General features: G+C 38.3%; 1 protein-coding gene across 11 annotated transcripts in view; it reads left to right on the top strand.

Moving 5' to 3' along the window:
• Positions 1–20,100, top strand: part of SUGCT (succinyl-CoA:glutarate-CoA transferase) — a 723,305-nt gene that overhangs the window by 464,856 nt on the left and 238,349 nt on the right. For 2 of the 11 annotated variants that reach the window (XM_078342252.1, XM_078342253.1), the window contains one exon: positions 1–18,982. This exon is cut by the window's left edge and continues 15,132 nt beyond it. The exons of the other annotated variants lie outside the window; for them this stretch is intronic. The gene's annotated coding sequence lies outside the window, so the exon portion shown is untranslated. Of the gene's footprint in view, positions 18,983–20,100 lie in introns of those variants that run through there. 11 annotated transcript variants of the gene reach the window in all.

The following is a 20,100-nucleotide window of genomic DNA, read 5'->3' on the forward strand; positions in this document are numbered from 1 at the left end:
CCCAGTGGGCACCATGCCTGTTACAGAATGGGAACCCAACACATTGCTGTGGAATGGACTTTTTCTGCCTGAGCTCATCTGCTGTTCAGTGAGAAGTTGGACAGAATACATGACCTCCTAGGTTCTTTTAGTCATGGAAATGTGGGTTCCATGGTATACTGTGGTTATTTGATTGTTTAGGGAATGCATAAGGATCATTTAGGAGCAAATAAAATTTAAGTGTAAGCTTTAATTTTAAGAAATGGGGGTTCCTACCTTCTTCGGCTTAATCCTCCTGGTTGTGTGTGCCATGCATTCCTATGTGCCCTCTTCACTGCATGGAAAATAAAGCAAGTGATTAAGAAGAGTTTGCTCTCCATTTTGAAAGACACCTATACCATTTAATATGTTTAATAATATTAGGGTTTAATTGATGCACTTATCTCTTGGAAACATCACCTGTTTCTTTTCCCTCAGAGGTCTCTGTACTTGAAATTTCAAGATCACTACCTAATGTGAAAAATAGCATAAATATATGACTAGAGAATGTGGTTAATGATTATTGAATGCCTGTTATGTGCCAGATGCTGCACAATGTATTTACAGGTGTTTCTTCCTTATTCTTTTAAGAAACCAGGGAACTAGGCATTTTAAAGTAGTTTTTTTTTTCTTTTTGAGATGAAGTCTTACTCTGTGGCCCAGGGTGGAATGCAGTGGTGTGATCTCGACTTACTGCAACCTCCACCTCCTGGGCTCAAGCCATTCTAATGCCTCAGCCTCCCAAGTAGCTGGAATTACAGTTGTGTGCCACCATACCAAGCTAATTTTTGTATTTTTATTAGAGACGGGGTTTTGCCATTGGCTATGCTGGTCTCGAACTCCTGACCTCAAGCGATCCACCTGCCTTAGCCTCCCAAAGTGCTGGCATGAGCCACCATGCCCAACATTAAATTAGTTTTGTACATGAGAAAATCAAGGCAAAATAAAGTGATTTGCCCAGGATCCATATGCTAGTAAACGGTGGAATAGGAATGAAAACCTAGTTATCCTCAGAGATAAAACTATTTCAGGGAGTAAGTACTCCACTTGAAGTGTATGGTGGATTATGTAACTGTGGAACGAGTGAAACAGGGAAAGACTCTGATGGTGGCCATAAGGGACTATTGTCCCTCACTCAGGGAGAAGTCCTGTTGGGGAACAGTCTTCAGTAGAATTAGGGTACAGTCCCCTTCCCACCTTGCCCTCTGAGGGGAATGGGCGCATCAAGTAGCATTTTGTTCTGAATAGTGGGGGCCTGGGGACAACAAATTTAACAGCATCTTTCTATCTGATTAACGTTGGTTGTCCTGGCAAAGTCTGTGTTTTCCAATTTGCATGTGAAAGAACCCAGATATTCAATAAATTTTTCCATTTCAAATATGAAAAGGCTATTTTTAGTGGATTAAAGGTCAGGCATAATTATGACTTTTTTCATACTATGCCACAGGCAAATAAGTTTTGTCTTTTTTTAAACCTACACTTTATTTATCTTTTTCTTGTTGTTTAATATTTGAAAAAAAAATCCAAAGACACTTGCCTCTATTTCCCACTATTTTGAAGAAATCATTCCTAAAGACTGGAATTATGTCTTTGAAAGATGGATGAACACTATTTTAATGTCTAGCCGAAAACTTTTGTCATAAGGGGGCTTAATGAATACTTTTAGATGATCAAGGTTAGATGAAAGCATTGAGAGGTCATCCAGTAGTAGGCTTTGAATAAGATCTCCTCCAAAGTTTCTGTCAAGCTTGAAGCTTTATACTTTTATGCTATCTGAAGTGTACCCATGAAATGTCTCCTTTTGACGTATTTTTGAAGAAGAACTTTGACTCACAAGAGCTCAGATGTCCAGTAATATTCTGATTCAACTGGATAGATTTGTGTGTGTGTATGTGTGTGTGTGTTTTCTTACTCGTTGACCTCCTCTTCTAGGAGAAAAGAAATTTAACTACTTGAAAAAAGGCCCTTGACTTTTATGAATGCCATTATAGAAATAACTTACTGGGATTAAAAAGTGAAATTTTAAAATATGAGAAGACTTAAAATGTCTTAGAAATGCTATAACTTTCAGATTTTGTCTATAAGTTGATTCTAAATATTGAAAACCAGTTAACTACATGCTTTTTTTTTCCAATGGAGAAACTGTGACTTTCTTCTCAGAGCTTTCAGTGATGTAACCCTATGCTACTTATGAAAAAATGCTAAAAAGATTGTTTTTTTCTTACATTGTACTGATTGTTTAAACTCACGTCTTCCTTCAGTTTTTTTCATATTAATGTCATCGACTCTGAAATACCGGTGTTTTTGTTTTAATTGCCTTTGTTCTACATAATTGAGAGAAAAAAATACTTTTACTTCACCATATTCCTGCTGCTTAGTCATTCTGTGTAGCCATTTCATTCTTTCTCTAGAAGACATTCTTGGAGTCTTCCGATTTCCTTTTTGAATTTTGAGTATTTTCTAGGCTTGTTACACAGCTATGTTCTGAGAATTATTTTCAAAGAATTCTTAAGTTGGTTTCAACATTCTTTATTACTGCTATCTTTCTTTTATGATATTTTCAATTCTTATTTCATTAGAATACTACTTGATGTCTTTACATGGATGTCTCATCAACATCTCAAATTTTCTTGCTAGACTTGCTCTACTCACTGTCTTCTTCATCTTTACTTTATGGCAACTCCATCTTTCCAGTTGTTTAGGACACAAATCTTGAAACTACAGTCGCCTCTCTCATACTCCACATCTCACTCAACAGGAAGTGCTGTAGCTTTACTGCCAAAACGTATTAGAACCTAACCAGACCTCTACTGTAACCACGACCAGCATCAAAGTGGTACCCATACTACTGTCCTGGATTTGCACATGACCCAATAACTTTGTTATCATGACCAAAATGGAACTTTAGAGGAGATATTTAGACTAGTAGACTAGGAGATAGACTAGTAGCACATACATTCTGTGTTGAATATGAACTTTTCCCTCTTCAAAGAACCTTGATGGCATTTGGTAGCTATTTTCAAATAATTTAGGGATTGTCAGAAGTAATTTTTGGATTTCACATGATCTGTTATTTGTTTGTATAGAAATTTAGTTCATAAACACTATACATGGTTATCTCATTTGACTTTTATAATCTTGTAAGTATGTATTTTTATCACTGTTTTGCAGGTGAAGAAACTGAGGCTCAGATACTACATTATTTGAGCTAATCTTGTTAATGGTGATGTCTTCAGAATTTAAGTCTGATTTTTCTGTTTCTAAATTTTATTTTCTTTGTGTCATTTGTGTCCTCTAGGAGACATAATTAGGAAATAATTATAAGTCTGAACTTGTAGATAGAGGATCCTGTTGAACAAAGATGGACACTCTCCTAAGTAGAACCATCCATCCAATGTTAAAATGTGCTGAAAACCCACCATCTCTGAGGTTTTCAGAGGCACATTCTGACATTCAGCCCCATCTGCCTCTACCTCCTCTCCCACTCTGGCCAGGAATACTATGGGAAATCTGCTATGGCTCGGTGATGCCTTCCATATTTTCTTTCAGAGATGAGATTCTGTTATTTACAAAGGCAGTGGGCATGTCTGCTTCTATAAGAACACATTACAATGGAAATATAACCAGGCCTCTTGCAATCCCATTTTAATAGAACTATTTTTAATTAAATAATTGAAACATCTACATTACTAGTCATGACTAATTCTGCCCTGCTTATTAATTCTTTAATATTTGTATTATTTTCTTCCATCCTATAGCAGGCCAGTATATTTAAAATGAAGGGCAAAGAAATTTTCTGATGAATAATTGGAAAATATGTTGTTTATTTTACATTTTCAAATGGTATACATCTATTAGTTTTGTTTTTTTTCTTCATCTAGAGTACTTAAAATTTTTATATTAAAATCTAAATGGAGCAAATAATTTCTGCCAATTTTATGATTTATTGTTTTTTGTTTGACAGTTTTTATATATTAATAATAAATGGCCTTTCCATCAGCTTTACAATTTTTGTTTAGGATTTTTTAATATGTGGGAGAATGCGTTTTCATCATATAGCTTTTAAAATCTGGTGTCAGAATAAAATTCACTTTAGTTTTATAATCACACATAAAGTAATTCCTATCTTTTATCTCAAAGCAACCCAGCAAAGCCATTTAAAGCTTTTTTCCCCTCAGATTCATTTGTGATGTCATTTGTAATATCAGCCCCATGTTAAAAGAGGGTTGGTATTTTCCATTAGTAGGCTTATCATACTTTATATAATGTTTCCTTGCCATATTACTTTCAATTCAGCTTTCAAAGTTATCTATAAAGAGTTTTCATTTTGACTCCAACTTCACATAGCAACAGGATAACTTAGAGGCTTTCCTCTATATTCTACCTTTACAGTGAATGAAAATAGCTGATAGTTAGGAATTGTTTGGTACTGCCAGGAAAAAAACATGTCCAATGTCCGATTTCTGTATCATGCTTCCATTCTCAAGAATGTGGCAGTGAGGGAAGATTCTGCTTTTAGAATTAAGTTGGCCTATCTTCAAGTCATGATGTGCATAATGTGAGGGATGTGCCCCACCTGTCAAGTTGTGATTATGCACATCCCTACTCCAGGCTCGGTGATATCACCTTGGTATGTAGAATACCCCCTTGTTGGGGGTATTTACACCTTGGAACTAGCAAATACTATGGACCAGGACTCTCGTATCACCCAAAAAGGGCTGTTTGTTAAACATTTACCACGACAACACTTGTTCAAGCACATGGAATGTATGTGACTTTGCTCAAGATATTTAGCCTCATTTTTTATCTCTATAAAATAGAGGGAAGCTAGTACTCTGCCTATGTCACTCATTTTTCAATTTGGATAACTTTTAACATAGTATGGTATTTAGCATTTGGTGAATGCTGTAATAATAATGAGACTGATAAAAATTACTTCAAACACGAATAGATTGTTAGTGTTACATTATAGGCCTGCTTTATTTGCTGTTAGCTGAATAGCAAGAGGAATACGTTTGCAAAACACTAGGGGAAACTTCAGCTATCTTTAGGTGGAAATAGTCTTGGTGAGTTTTTAACTTACTTTGCTTTAATTCAGCATCTATTTTTAGTATTTGTCATAAGGCAAACCAATGTGATAAACAGAGCGAGGAGTATGTTTTGCATTTTGTAGCCTTTTTCCTTTTGTTTCTTCTGAAACAGCAAGTAAAACAGTTTTACAAGTAAGCATCAATGATTTTTTAGACTGCATTTTTATTCCATCGTCAAAGATTTCTTTACTTGTGTACAGAATACACATTTTATATATACATGTATGTATTACTAGTACTGTATTTATTATTGTAGCAGGTTGAGGAATAAATGGGAAGTGAGAAACTGAAGACAGGCAAGGAAGTCAGCAATTCTAGCACAGCGAATACAGCAGCAAGAACACTGTTCCCCTGAACACTGGAGAGCTTTCTTATGTGTGTTATTTTGGTTTCTCCTGTCTTTCTCCTTGTAATGATCAGTGATGGAAATGAGCCAGTGTGGATATTCTTAGAGCCGAGATGCTGAGCTGCTTTTTATTCCATGGCTTGAGGCTTAAACGCACAAAGTCTCCCGGGAAGCGTGGGTGGGAGTAGCTACCTAAGGAGAAGGAATAGGTTAAATCTTTGGGGCCTTTGCCTTAAAGCAAAGGAGAACAGAGTAGGCTGATGTCGGCTTGCAAATCAGCCCTGAAGCTGATCAGAAGGGGCCCTGGTGAGGTTTTTTGACATATGGAGCAGCTGGAGAAATTCGGTGATAAAAGGAAGAAGGTTGTTTCAATAGCTTGAGAAGAAGGTAACAGGCAAGAGAAAATCAAGGATGCAGGATGTGAAATCAAATGATGGAACTTTCTGGCTTAATGTAGACCATCTGGCTATCTTATCTTTAAATGAATGATTTCTCAGACATTTTTCAACTTATATCTACAATGACCATATGTCCCTGAGTTTTTAGGGTAGGCCAGACTTCAAATATTTCTGCCATTGTTAGGCTGTTGGTCCCAAATTGAGATTGGAAAATATGATCATTATTCTTACATCCCCTCCCCCAGCTTCTGTTACCTTTATCACAGGCATTTGAGGAAAGCCTATGGAAGCCTCCAACTAGTTAACAGCATCATTAGGCAGCTGTCCACAGCAGTAGATCCCAAACCTGACTGTGTATCAGAATCATTTGGTGACATTAGTTAAAATACTGCTTTCTGTGGCACCTGCCTCATTCCTGTAGCCCCGGAAATTTGTATTCATTTGGATGTGAGAAATATTCGTATTATTTGTATTTTTAGATTTATTCGTATTTGTCTCATGTATTCTGCTCATGAGACACCCATCCTTTGGGGCAGGTTTTTTGAAATCAGTGTGCCAATCAATGCCTTTCACATCTTTACCTGAGCATCAAAATCTCTTACAACAGGGCTTCTCATAGTTGGGCCTTCGACTTAACGATGATCTTTGAACTTCTGAAACTTGATGATAAATTTGTGAGTATGGGTTCATGAGCAGTTCCCTGGGAGAGGACCTCAGTTTTCATCAAGTTCTCACTGGTGGTAATGCCCCAAACAGTTACAAACCCAAGGCTGCATGGTCAGCAATGTGAAGATCATCCAGAATGTGGAAGGTACTTTTTTTCATTCATCTCAGACGTAATTGCCCTCATGTTTTTTGTTGCGATTGTTTTGATTTTTTTCATCTTCTGAGAACTAATTTCTGGCCAAAATTCACATTCACATATACACACTGCTATACCCAACACTGGTGACTTGTTCTTAAAATGATGACTTCCTTTAGACCAATATTTTCAATTTTGTCAACCAATAACATTTAATAGGATGTGTGTGTGTGTTTGTGTGTGTGTGTGTGTGTGTGTGTGTGTGTGTGTGTCTTTGAAGGGTGGCTGGCTGTTGGGGTGGAAGATCTAATTAGGCCTCCCTATTTTCTCAACCATCCTCTCTTCCCTCTCTCCCTGGCTTTCCACATGCATCCCCCAAAACAGGTTCTGGGTCTGTGATCCCATGAAATCCCGTCTGGTTTAAACCTGGGCTAATATTCTGCAGCTGTGTTGCCTCAGCTGAAGGGAGACTTTTTCCTTGACAAGCTTTTGTGGTTTAGGGAGCCAAACAATTGATTGGAAACTTCAGGGCTATGAGTTCTAACTGTTGGTCTGCTCTGACACAGTGTGTGACCTTGGGCGATTCATTTGATCTCTGTCCAAACTCTCTGATGCTTGATAACAGGATTTTCTAGAAATCTCCCTGCCAATAACGACATATGGAACCACTCCTTGGTTCAACAGGGGAAGGCTACACTTCATTATCTTTCAGGCTTTTAACTCTCTTTCTCCATTTGCCCATCTCTCCATGCCAGGGACCCCATAGTTTTATTGTGTGTTTTCCTAAGTCTTAGAAACACATTCCTACTTTTCTTCCCCAAAATACATCAGCAATGCTACTCTATTTCAGCAGTCCCCAGAATTTTAAACTTTGTCTGTAAATATTTATTCCACAATACTAAATTACCCAGACTGCTTTGGAACAGAGAATTGTGCAGTGCTGGACTCTGCCCTGAATTTCACATGGCTACTGTAAATAGGAGAGCTAAATTTCTCATTTTTCTGCATTCTACAAGTACAATTTATTGGTTTATGAGCCTCCACAAATCATTTTATACTCCCTCTTCTTTTTAACATCTCCTTTTATAGAAAATGATTAAGTTAATACATGTCATAAAAGGCAATACAGTTCCAAGAATTTTTTTGTAGAAAATATGTACTATTTTAGCTTTTGGACTTTGTTAGAAGATTATTACTCAGATAAAAACCTTAAACTTGCCTTTTAAGTTTTAGGAATGTTCACACATATGTGCATGTGCGTGTGTGTGTGCGTGTGCACACACACACACTTCCCAGTGTGTAATCGAGAGTTTTTTGGGATGGCATAGGAGAAAATTATGTTTTGTAAGGAGCTTTTACAATGGCTGTTTCCTTGTTTTAGAACAAGGCTGAAGAAATAGAGTTGTAAATATTTCTTTCTTACTAATATTTTCCTCTGCTTTCTGCCTTAAGATTCCATGTCAATTTGGGGCAATGGGTTTTGATATTTTCATCACTTTATTTCTGTTAATATTAATTAGGGTTCTTGGACCAAAATACTAAGAAGGGTCAGTATGTGGTTCATAGTAAATCAATCAAATGGACATGTGTTAAACAGGTCATGGACTAATTTCTGTTGTGTGTCATATGTCAGATACTCTTTGGCTTGGAGTGATGTTACTGGTTACTCTTCCTGGATGGAGAACGTTCCTTCCCTGGCACTTCCCTCCATCGCCTCCCAGTCCACATGGGGCTGGCACAGAGCACCCACCTCAGGCCTCCTCCCCCAGTATGTTCCTCTTGCTCTAGACGATCCTTTCCTCTCTCTCCACCAAGACCTTTTTAAGGCAATTGCCAAACTGAAAATGGTTTGATAAGCTCATATCTATATATTACTATTTCTGTGCAAAGGAAGAGGTATACTAAAGTAACAGTAATAGTTAACACTTATTTTTAACTTTGTGCTAGTCCTTTCTATGGTACTTAACATGTAATTTTACAATTAATCATCCCAATAACCATATGAAGATGTGTATGCCTGTCTACCCACTATATATTAATAGATGAAGAATGAAAAAGCATTAAGATAATTTTCCTAGAATCACAGGATGAGTGAAGGCAATCTGATTTGAGACCTTGTATCTTTAATTAATGTGCTGATAAGCTGCCTTTTTGAAAAATAGCCAAATGCACCTCTGCATGTGGTTTTAAACTGCGATGGTTAGACTCCTTTCACAAGTAGAACTGCTCTTTGAGTAAGAAGAAAGTTGGGAGTGAGGAAATTGAGTAGGTAGGGCTCTGCCTTCCCTCCTCCATCTCTCTAAAACGTTCCTGCGCGCGCACACACACACACACACACACACACACACCAAAAATGCCAAGCTTCTTTTATGTTTTCACCCTGGACTTGCAAGTAATGTTCCATCTGAAGAAAGAGTTTCTCTGTAAAAAACAAACGCACTTTGAAAATCACTGCCTGCTACAACCCTGCTTATCATAGTGCATTGTTATCTTCACCCCCCACCCCCGCCATTGGAAATGCTAATATAACTCAGATGTTAGCTGAGGTCATCCTTGTCTCTGAGGTCACCCTGTCCTTTGAGCTTGAAATAAAATTGCCTCAATCCCCCATTTCATATCTCCTAAAAGGTTCCAATGCCATGCCTCAGATTTCTGCCCATTCTTGGACCTATTCTCGTGGGTAGTTCTTCCTGGCGAACTCTTGACCTGACTGCATCTTACCTCCTCTGGCTGCATTTTTCTCTGTGCTCCATGCTGACCTAGATGTGGAACTCAATTCTTTTTCCTTAACATGCAACCCCCTTCGTCCCCATTTCACTCCCACAGAGAAATGTTCATGAAGATCTGCAGGGCCATCAGTGAAGGTTTATATCCCAGCCAAACATTTAAATTGGATTTCAGGATCCATGTTCTGAAGAAATCTGAAGCCGTTCTGCCACCGGAAGGTTCTTGTTGACTGCATTCTTGTGCATCACTAGGTTGGGCCCCCTCAGGCTCTCACTTCCTATTCCTCATCTTCCTTCTCTTCCCCTTTCTCTTTCTTTTTGCCACCCATCAATTCAAAATTCCTCTTCATTTCTTCAGTGAGGCTTTGATTGCTGCTTCCTTCTTATCCATGTCTCTTTCAACCTCACCTCTTATACTCCAGGCAACTCATTAGGGTACTTTTCAAAACAAAGACTGTTTTCTATCCAGGAGAAACTGTGGTGCAAACTATTACAATAAATTTATTAAGATGAATTCCCCCCAGCCCTTGCAACATTAATACAATACAGCGGATTGGAGGGGTTTAAGCAGGCCAGTTAACAAGCACCACCAGAAGCTAACTTAAACCCTCACTGTGGAACAGTCAGGGACCACGTGCAGGGCAGGTGAATGCTTTCTTTTTCCAACAACAATTTATTAAGAGTGATTTAACAAAATTATTGAGCAGTTGATCAGCATCAAGCATGGTGCTAAACACTTCCCATTCTTTGTTTAATTGAAATTCACATCCTGTGGAGTACATACTTGTATTTTCTTTTAGCTAATGAGAAAAGTCAAGCAGTTTGCCCAAAAGTCACAGTTTTAGAAAGTAGTACAGCCTTTGATGGGCCCTGCACTGACCCTCCTTTTTCTTAACTACCATACCATGCTGTTCAACCACCTTGTGGCCAGAAGGACGTTCCTTTTTCTAAATGTTCCATTCCACCTTCGAGCACTCCTTGCTCTCTTCAGGAAGTTTTCCCCAGACCCTGTGTTATTTTCCTGCCTTTAGAGAGACTTTCATAGAATTTTAGAAGTATAACTATTTTCTACTCTCTTCTGGGTATGTGTGCTTTCCACAGAATTCAGGAAAGAATGAAATGTGCTAAGTAAACATTTTTATAAATAATGAGAAAACTTATAGAGAGTGTGCCCCTGGGGTCAGACAAACATGGTTCCAAATCCTAATTCTGTGTCTTATTTGTGTCCTATGCCAAGTTGCTTATCTTTCCTGAGCTTCCATTTCTGTATAACATGCACAATCATACCTGCTTTTCTGGGTCAGTGTTTGGCACATGGAAAATGCTCAATAAATAGTAGTTTTTTCCCCATGCATGTCTAGTTAAAGTTCTCATATCAACACATTTACTATTTGTTTAAAACATCAAGTGGTTTCAACACTGGCAGTTGAAGGAAAGCAATGTGATGAAAATGTTCTATTTTTCCAGTTTTCCTTATATTTTTATGTGGTATTGTAAAGTGCCAACAAGGGAGGCCTGTTATCCCACTCCTACCTTTGGTGCAGATTGAAAGGCATGTAGACAGAGGGTGTGGATTCAAGACCCATTGTTACTGGTGGAAGATGTCCAGGTTCTTGGCATTTTGAACAAAGAATTGGACAAAATGCACAAACAAAGCAAGGAAAGAATGAAGCAACAAAACCAGAGATGTATTGAAAATGAAAGCACACTCCACAGTGTGGGAGTGAGCCTGAGCAGCCTTCAAGTGCCCAGATACAGAATCTTCTTGGGTTCAAATACCTGCTAGAAATTTCCCATTGGCCACTTGGTGTTCATCCCATGTAAATGAAGTGGTGGCCCACAACCAGTCTGATTCGTTGTGGGAAGCAACCAATCAGAGGCTGAAGTGAAGTTGCAAAGGTCACACTCTAATGCAAACATCTGATTGGTTGTGGAAAGCAACCAATTAGAGGCTAAAGTGAAGTTACGAAGTGGCACTTATATGCAAACAAAGACTTGGCCCACTGATTGGTTGCAAAAAGCAACCAGGGGTACTTTCAATTTCCTATCTGCCTTGCAGAAAAGGTGGGGGTTTGCGAAGGGAGTAGCCTCTGGTCCTTTTGTTACTTTGGTGTGGAACTTTAGGGTTTTCCTTTCAATTTAGTTCTAGGAAGTCAGTGTGAAAGGGCCTTATGTTCCTTACCTCCAGACACTATTCTCCTGCTCACCATGACATGAAACTTCTCTGCCAGGGCTAGATGGCAGGAGGGCTCTCTAAATGTGTTACCCAGGAATTGAGTATGACATTGACATCCTCAAATTGAAACATGTGGCCTGTATTCATTTGAATATAACAGTTTATTGCCTTTTTGACTTTGGGTTTTAGGTTATCAATACTTAATATATTGAGTGATTTTATATCCAAATTTGCTGTGCAGTAGGGTCCTGCCTTATCTGTGGTTTCGCTGTCTATATTTTTTGTTACTTACTGAAGTCAACTCTAATTGGAAAATATTATACACAATAAGATATTTTGAGAGAGAGAGAGACTATATCCACATAATGTTATTAAAGTATATTGTTGTAATTGTTCTATTTTTATAAATTAAGTTTTCCACTGGGGGTTTTGGGACATATCCCCTTTGGATAAAGGGGACTACTGTGAATGACTTGTTGTTTAAATAGGTTTATTCAAATGCAGGGTGCTTACCACAGGTATGCTAGGTGGTTAGATCATTTAGCTCCAATCCAATTATTTGTCAGATGTCTCCCTCAATAACCACACTCACAAAACATCTGCAGTGTTCTTGTTTAGAACCACTGGTTTTGTAGCTGTGATTCAGTAATCAGAGTATGCCATTTATTTTTATTTTTATTTTAAAATTTATTTATTTAACTTTAGGTGCATACTATATCTGGCATTTCTCCCCATGTTATCCCTCCCCATCCCCCGACTGTCTCTCCCCTACCCCCCGCAACTGCCCCCAGTGTGTGATGCGCGTCTCCCTGAGTCCACATGTTCTCATTGTTCGACATCCACCTAAGAGTGAGAACATGCGGTGTTTGGCTTTCTGTTCTTGTGTCGAGAATGATGGTTTCCAGATTCATCCAAGTCCCTACAAAGGACACGAACTCATCATTTTTTTATGGCTGCATAGTGTTCCATGGTGTATATGTACCACATTTTCTTTGTCAGTCTATCATTGACGGGCATTTGGGTTGGTTCCAGGTCTTTGCTATTGTACATGGGGCTGCAATGAACATATGTGTGCATGTGTCTTCATGGTAGAACAATTTATAGTTCTTTGGGTATATGCCCAGTAATGGGATTGCTAGGTCAAATGGAACTTCTATTTCTAGATCCTTGAGAATTGCCACATTGTCTTACACAGAGGTTTAAATTGGGGGTTCCTGTCAGGTGGGACATCTAGATCAGGCCCTCCAGCCAGGTGAGAGCACATTCAGGAATGCCTGCCATCTTGAATGGAAAGATCTCACCTAACACCAAATCCTGCTCCTTTCTTATTAACACCAACAACTACAAGTTTAAAGGAGATGTGTGTACAAGATAAAATAATCTTCTCCTTTCAGGTTTTTAATTATCTCTGAAAATGAATAATATTCAAAGCTTCAGAATATACTCAGTTTTTGTGTGTGTGTGTTTTGGTGTGTGTGTGTGTGTGTGTGTGTGTGTGTGTGTGTTTTGAGATGGAGTCTTACTCTGTCACCCAGGCTGGAGTGCAGTGGCACGATCTTGGCTCACTGCAACCTCTGCCTCCCAGGCTCAAGCAATTCACCTGCCTCAGCCTCTTTAGTAGCTGGGATTACAGGCATGCACCACCACACCTGCCTAATTTTTTGTATTTCTGGTAGAGACAGGGTTTCACCATGTTGGCCAGGCTGGTCTCAAACTTCTGACCTCAGGTGATCGAATTTACTGTTTCAGCATCCTTGTTGTACAGCATTGGTTCCCAAATCTCACTATCCATAAGGCCTGCCAGATTCTTAGGTCCCTCCTCACAGGTTCTGACTGAGTTAACTTAGTATGGAATCCAGGAATCCTGGGCTTTCCAAAGTTCCTTCTTGAGAATTTCAGTGCAATTCATGCCTATCTTTCAGCCACATACAGCCTGTCACTTACCAAGCATAATTTAGGTGTTTTGAAACAATGAATGATGTATTTATCCAGAAAGAGAAAAACCTGTGTGCCACTCTTCAGGACATGTCAGATCTAAATAATATAGCCAGTCATTTGAAATAAAAGAATGTGTCACACAGAGTAAGTAATAAACCAAGAGCGAGGGTAGATGCTCTACCTGAGGGTTGTCAGAACGTCAGGGAGAGCCTCTCAGATGAACAGCTTTGAGGAAAGCCTTGAAAGTAGATTCTGAGTTTGCCACACAGATTAAGAGAAAGAAGGCTTTCAGGATATAGCAGTGAAAATAATGTGTGTGATTTCAAATAATCCTATGTGGCAAGAATAGGGTGTTGGATAACGGCAGAAGGAGGTGGTCAATTTCGAAGACCATTTTAGAGGGAGAATATGTTACTCAAAATCATATCATCTGTGAGTAAATGAGATGGGAATAAAGTTAATTTATTTGAGAAGGGGCCAGGAATGTTATTGTTCAGAATTAGTGATGAGAGTTAAAGATTTATGTATTAAGAAATACTAGTTTTAAAATTTATATGTTTTATCCATATGTCAATTACATGTAAATTTTTGCATATGGATAAATTTTATATGATGTGTAAAATTACCCTTGAAGAATAATGTTCATGACCTTTGAAAAGATCCATCGATCCACAAGAGGAGCTCATTTTGTGACCTGCAGAGCTGGAGTGAGAAGCTACAGGGTTTGAGAGGAGACATTCTAAATTTTTGAGACCAATTTCATGGGAGAAATAAAAGCCCAGCACTTCAGGAGAGAATGGTTTTGGGGATCACCTGCCTGTATTGTCTATAACTTCTAACTTCTTGCTTCATGATTTTAAACCTATACTAAGGCACGGAACAGTCCTCACCTCCTCCTCAACCAGCCAGAGCAGTCCCACGCTTTGCTCCTGCTATCACTTCCCCCAGCCTGTTCCTTTATGTTACAGGGAAACGTGTCTCCTGTGAGCTGCTTTCTCATTTCATCTACTGTTTCTCCTTCAGTGGCTGTTCCTTATAGTCCTCTAATACCAGCTACATATGAAGTCACACCACAGAGGGAAGCCCCTGCCCTGTTCCCTGTTGGCCTTCTGGAAGTGGGGAACTGGGTCCTTTTCCTCTTCATCCATGGGTTGTTTAGTTGACATTATAAAATACTTGCTCTCTGCTCACAGCCACCTGATCCAATATCTGAGAACTGAGATGTTGTTTCAGAAGAAAGAGTGACCAACAAAAAGGATACGTGGAAACTGGAAAATAGCAAAACCTCTTTTTGTAGAGGTCTCTTAGGACTTCAGCATAGTAAATGCTAGAAAAACAAAAACACAAAGTAACTTTTTCTGACTAACTGTATGCCAGTAGCTTTCTGAATCCTCATGTCAGAAAGACAATGCGATACATCTTCTGTCTCCCAAAGGGCTCTCAGTCTAATAGAGAAGGTAAATTTATAACAAATACTTTAAAGTTGTATAATAAGGTATACACAAGATTCTGAGCTAACAGAGTGGGGATTTATAAACTCGTCTTTGTGTATGTCTGTGTGTCTTTTTATTTGCGTGTGTAGATGTGTATGAGACCCACATGTGGGGTCGGGGGTTGGAGACTGGTTAATTTCATACAAAAATCTTATGATATGGGTATCAGTATCTCTGTTTATAGATTAGAAAATTGAGGCTTAGAGTGGCTGTGTGATTTGACCACATCATCTAATATGTGGTTACTTGACATTCTTACCCAAATCTTTCTGACTGTAAAGTCCAAAGTTCTTTTATTTCACCCTACTGTTTCCTGTCTCCCTAACCTAGTGTTCTAGAATGATTGGAAAGAACAAATATATGAAAACAGGAGAGCGTATTTGTTTTCATGAGCACTCTATTGTGGCATAAATGTACTGCACAGTGTTACCTTTATTGATTCTGGGTTTCTTTCAGCATTATTTCCATGTAACAAGAAACCATTTAGTTTTCAACATAGACTTCTGATTTGATTTATGCTTAATAACACCCTTTCTTCCTAAGCTTGGCTGTTTATGGATGGTTATGGGTTTGGGATATAAAATGCATCCTTAACAGAGTAAAGATTACCATGTGACATTTGTTTTTCCTGCCACCAGCTGTTTAGATTTAGTTTTACAATTCAACAAATTCAACATTTGATGGTTTTTACTCATCAAAGAACTAAATCAGCAATTTCCCAACAAACTGGCAAAAGATAGTCCTTTTATAATCTGAAATCCTGTGCCTGGATTGGCTCTGGATAACCATAGAGGGAATGAAGTGATCCATGTTTAGACCTTGCTTTATGAACTCAGGAAGGTAATGCTACAGACTTCTTAGATCAGATTCTGCCTGTAGATATCCATCTTTCCTGAGACATAAGAGCAGTTCCATCTCAAAAGCCTGGGTAGGGTTTGGTAGATGTAGCTAGAAGAACACTGAGTTAAGATTCCCTTGACCATGGACAGGCTCCTGTCTTTTCTCCTAGGACATAGCTGGAAAACCAGAAGACCACTGAGTTGATATTCCCCTGATCATGGACAGGCTTCTATCTTTTATTCTAGGAAAATAGAGATTTACCTCATTGCGACATGAATTTGAACTTTTTCTTTTGAGAATCTGGGGTCATGCTCAACTTGCTTTTTGAAGTTACAGGGTTCTTTCTTTGGACTCTGATGTTAATCCCTGCAGATGCTCCCATGCCAGAGACCTCTCTAACTCTTCTCCTGGAATGCTAGCTCCCCAGGAGCAGGATCTCATTTTCCACAGGATCTCCAGGGCCTGGATATCCAGGTGCTTTGTACATACTTTGTCCACCATAAATACATGTGGGATGAATTTAGCATAGGTGGACCCTCAGGATGACCCACTCTGGTTTGACATTGTGTCTCTCATGGGATGGAAGTCCTGATCCATTCCTGCCCTGTGTTAGCATCATTCTGAAGCCTTGATAAGCTCCTGTGCTGGCCTTTTGCTGGAAAGTAAGTTGCCTTAGATAGTGGGACTTGCATGTAGTGTATAACTAGTAAATGCCAAACCTGCTTATCTGAATCTTTTGCCTGTGAGTCTTCTTGGGTGGTCTGTGATTGCCATGGGTAGTGGTGTTCAGGCATCTGTTTCTTTATACTTTATTCGTTTTTATTTTTATTTCTTAGTCCGTTTTCATCATCTGTACTTTATTTTCCATTTGCTAGTCACTCAATATGAAGACATACTAGATAGACATGAAAGAGGAATATGGAGTTACCCCACCAATTTCTTTCTTCTGACTTTCTTGCTATTCTATGCCTGAGCAAGAAGAAAAAGAATGTTATGCATCTGTTTCTATACAGATCGTGTAAAACCATGCTCATTCATTCATTCATTCAAAAAACATCTGAATGTGAAGTATATGTCTGTCACACAAGTAGTTGAAAATATGATTTATTTTTCACTGCATCTTCAAAATAGAGATTTAAAGTCTTTTATTTAGAAATTTTAAGCAAAAGAAACTCGTCTACAAGTTCGCTTGAAATTTAAGTGTGTGAATATTCCTAAATACCATTAAGATTGCCTAAATGTAATGACCTGTACATTTCAGGAATCTGGTTACAGACTATTTTAAAGAGGTTTTTCTTATCTAATTAAAAAGAAAAAGTCAATCCAAGTCCTGAGTTTCCAGTGGTGTCACATTCATGATACACATATTTGTGGGAACACAGTATCTATAAGGCACTATCCCTAGGAGGATAGCTTCAAAAACTATGACAGAGATAGAAAAGAGAACCGACTGATTTATAAGAGATTCGTCACATAGCATAAGATAACGATATTATAAAATTGGCTAGAGGAGGAATTGTGTGTATCTTACTCATTCTTTTTTTCACCCATTGAAGATGTTCAATGACTTTGCCTCTGAGTTTCTGTACAGACACTTTTAAATAATATCAGAAACCAAAAGTGTCTATATTGTTTTCTCTTTTAAATCTATTGAATACTTATTATTGAAGATTGAAAGAACACTTATCCTTTTTTTAAAAAGTGAAATAAATATTTAATGATATATCCCATAGGTAGAAATCAATTTCTTTGCAGGAAGATGGGCCTACACTGAAATGGGCTGACTTGACTCAGGTTTTTGAAAATATTAAAGTTTGTTAACAATGAACTGACATGAAGACAAGTATTTATTTGAAGTCTTTTGTCATTCAGTGCATCTGTCAAATCACCTGCACTTTTAGCCAGGAAAGTGACACCTTTTAGCAGATGCTTGGTATAAAATCACGACTTGTCTTTGACAGTTATAAACAAAGGACCTGTCCTTACCTGGCCAAACTTGTTTATGCTATGAAGCTCAAGCAAAACCCACCAATTCCAAAGATTTAAAGGCTCCTAAATGTACAGTTTAGGAGATCTGTGAAAGGTTCATATTCTGTGTGAGGAATAAGTATGTGATTTTCTACATATCTTCTGTTTTGCATAAATATACATGCATATATATTTAAAAGTTAGCACTGAATCAAATATTTATCAGACATTCGCATTACCTATAACACTTGCATCATAATATTATTTTTAGTTATTAGAGCAAATATATAATTTTATATAGTGATAGACTGTCTTCTGTCCATCATGATAAACATGAAATTTTATCTATGAAAATATAGGGATCTTCACACTAACTCGAGGAAATGAAAAGAATTGCTTTTATTCTGATTCTTTTCTCTATGATCAAAATGGCAGAGTGAGTACATATGGGGTACATGGCAGGAAGTGCCTCTCCATCTACTTGGAACACAGAGAGTTGGGGGAAAAATAGAGTTTCACTTAAAATAAAAATTTCTGCTGAACAAAAACACAGTGAAACAACATACAACTAGCTGGCGCTGAAGTGCCTGGGGCACTGAGACTGGAAAGAGGGAGCTATTCTAACCCCTGTTGTCCAAACCCCATGAGGCACTAAATGCAACCCACCGCAGTGTGTCTCAAGGGCTGCTGCTCTGTATGATGTCAAGGGCTGGGTAGAAATGAGGCAGCACAGAGAAGAATTGGCTACTTGCTCATTCCAGTGGATTTTCCAGTGGTGTCTCCATGTGCTCAGAGACTACGTCTGTGATTTCCTCCTGGCAAAATCCTCAAACTTCTAGTATGAGACCTGGTTTTGCGCTGTAGACTGTGGGGTCAGCGCTGAGTCAGTTGTGAAACTACCCACTACAGGTAGGCGAGTTTAGGAAAAGATAAAAACAATGAAACAAAACAAAATTTATGAGGCAAGAAGAGCTTACAAGACCACTTTTTAAAACACAAGGGAGTCTGAGGCTGTGATAGATAGCTAGTGCGCCCAACAAATGGGAGGAGTTAACACCTAAGGAACTAGTCATTATTATGCATTGCTCTAATTACTGAATAAAATTATTTTCTAAATCTTTGAAAAGATAAAAAAGAAATGAGTATCCAAATTAAATAGTAATAAGAGATTGTTAAGAAAAATAAAATGTTTTAAAATGAATAGGAATGAATACAGCCAATAACTCATTACTAATCTTGTAAATAAAATTTTCATACAGCTTACATGTTCAAAAAAACTCTAGGAGAATAAATAATAGATCAGACACAGTTGAAGTGACAGTTAATGAAAATGGGCCTGAGACTGGGTGCAGTGGCTCACCCCTGCAATCCCAGCACTTTAGGAAGCCAAGGGGGGCAGATCACTTGAGGCCAAGAGTTCAAGACCAGCCTGGCCAACATGGTAAACCCTGTCTTTACTGAAAGTACAAAAATTAGCTAGGTGGGATGGCCAGTCTCCCAGTCCCAGCTACTTGGGAGGCTAAGACTCACTTGAACCCAGGAGGCAGAGATTGCAGTTAGCCAAGATCGCACCACTGCACCCCAGCCTAGGTGGCAGAACAAGACTCTGTCTCAAAAAACAAAACACAAATAAGGATTGAGTCAGTTACATAAAATACTGAAGAAAGAAAGAGATGTGTATAATATGGAAGAGTAGAGCATCAGGGGGATGGACTGAGACACAAAATACAGGAATTTCGGAAGTTAAGAAAAGACAATATACAACAGATGACAACAGCTAAGAATTTTCCAGAACTAAAAAAAGTCATGAATTATCAGCCAGAAAAAACATTGAGTGCTAATCAAATTAAATCAACACAAAATAGCAATAAGAACCTCTATATAAACACATTGTATTGAAGCTCCAAATAAGGGAATATTTTGAAACATTTATTTCTTTTAGTCCTGTTGTTGCCAGAACAGAGTGTCTGCATTGTTGTTTCTTCTTCTGCCACCAAGATCTCCTGTTAATCTGTTTTTATTGCCATTATTTATTAAATGAAGAGCCAAGTTATCAAAATAGCCAAAAGCTGAGTTTTTTTTTTCTCCCAGTGTATGAATATGAGTCATTATTGTGCAGATACTCAGGTATCACCAGATGATTCAAGACTATTGATTCCTTCCTCCCTTAACTTTGGATTTAAGTTACTGTGGACTTACTGACTTAAATATTCCACAGCCATATTGTCTCCAGGATTCCCTGGAGCTGGCTTGTGAGTTTTTTGCTTGATCTATTCTATGGGATGCATGGAGCACAGCTATTCGC

This window comes from Callithrix jacchus, chromosome 11, assembly GCF_049354715.1.
Source record: "Callithrix jacchus isolate 240 chromosome 11, calJac240_pri, whole genome shotgun sequence".
In the NCBI taxonomy this organism is placed as follows: domain Eukaryota; kingdom Metazoa; phylum Chordata; class Mammalia; order Primates; family Cebidae; genus Callithrix; species Callithrix jacchus.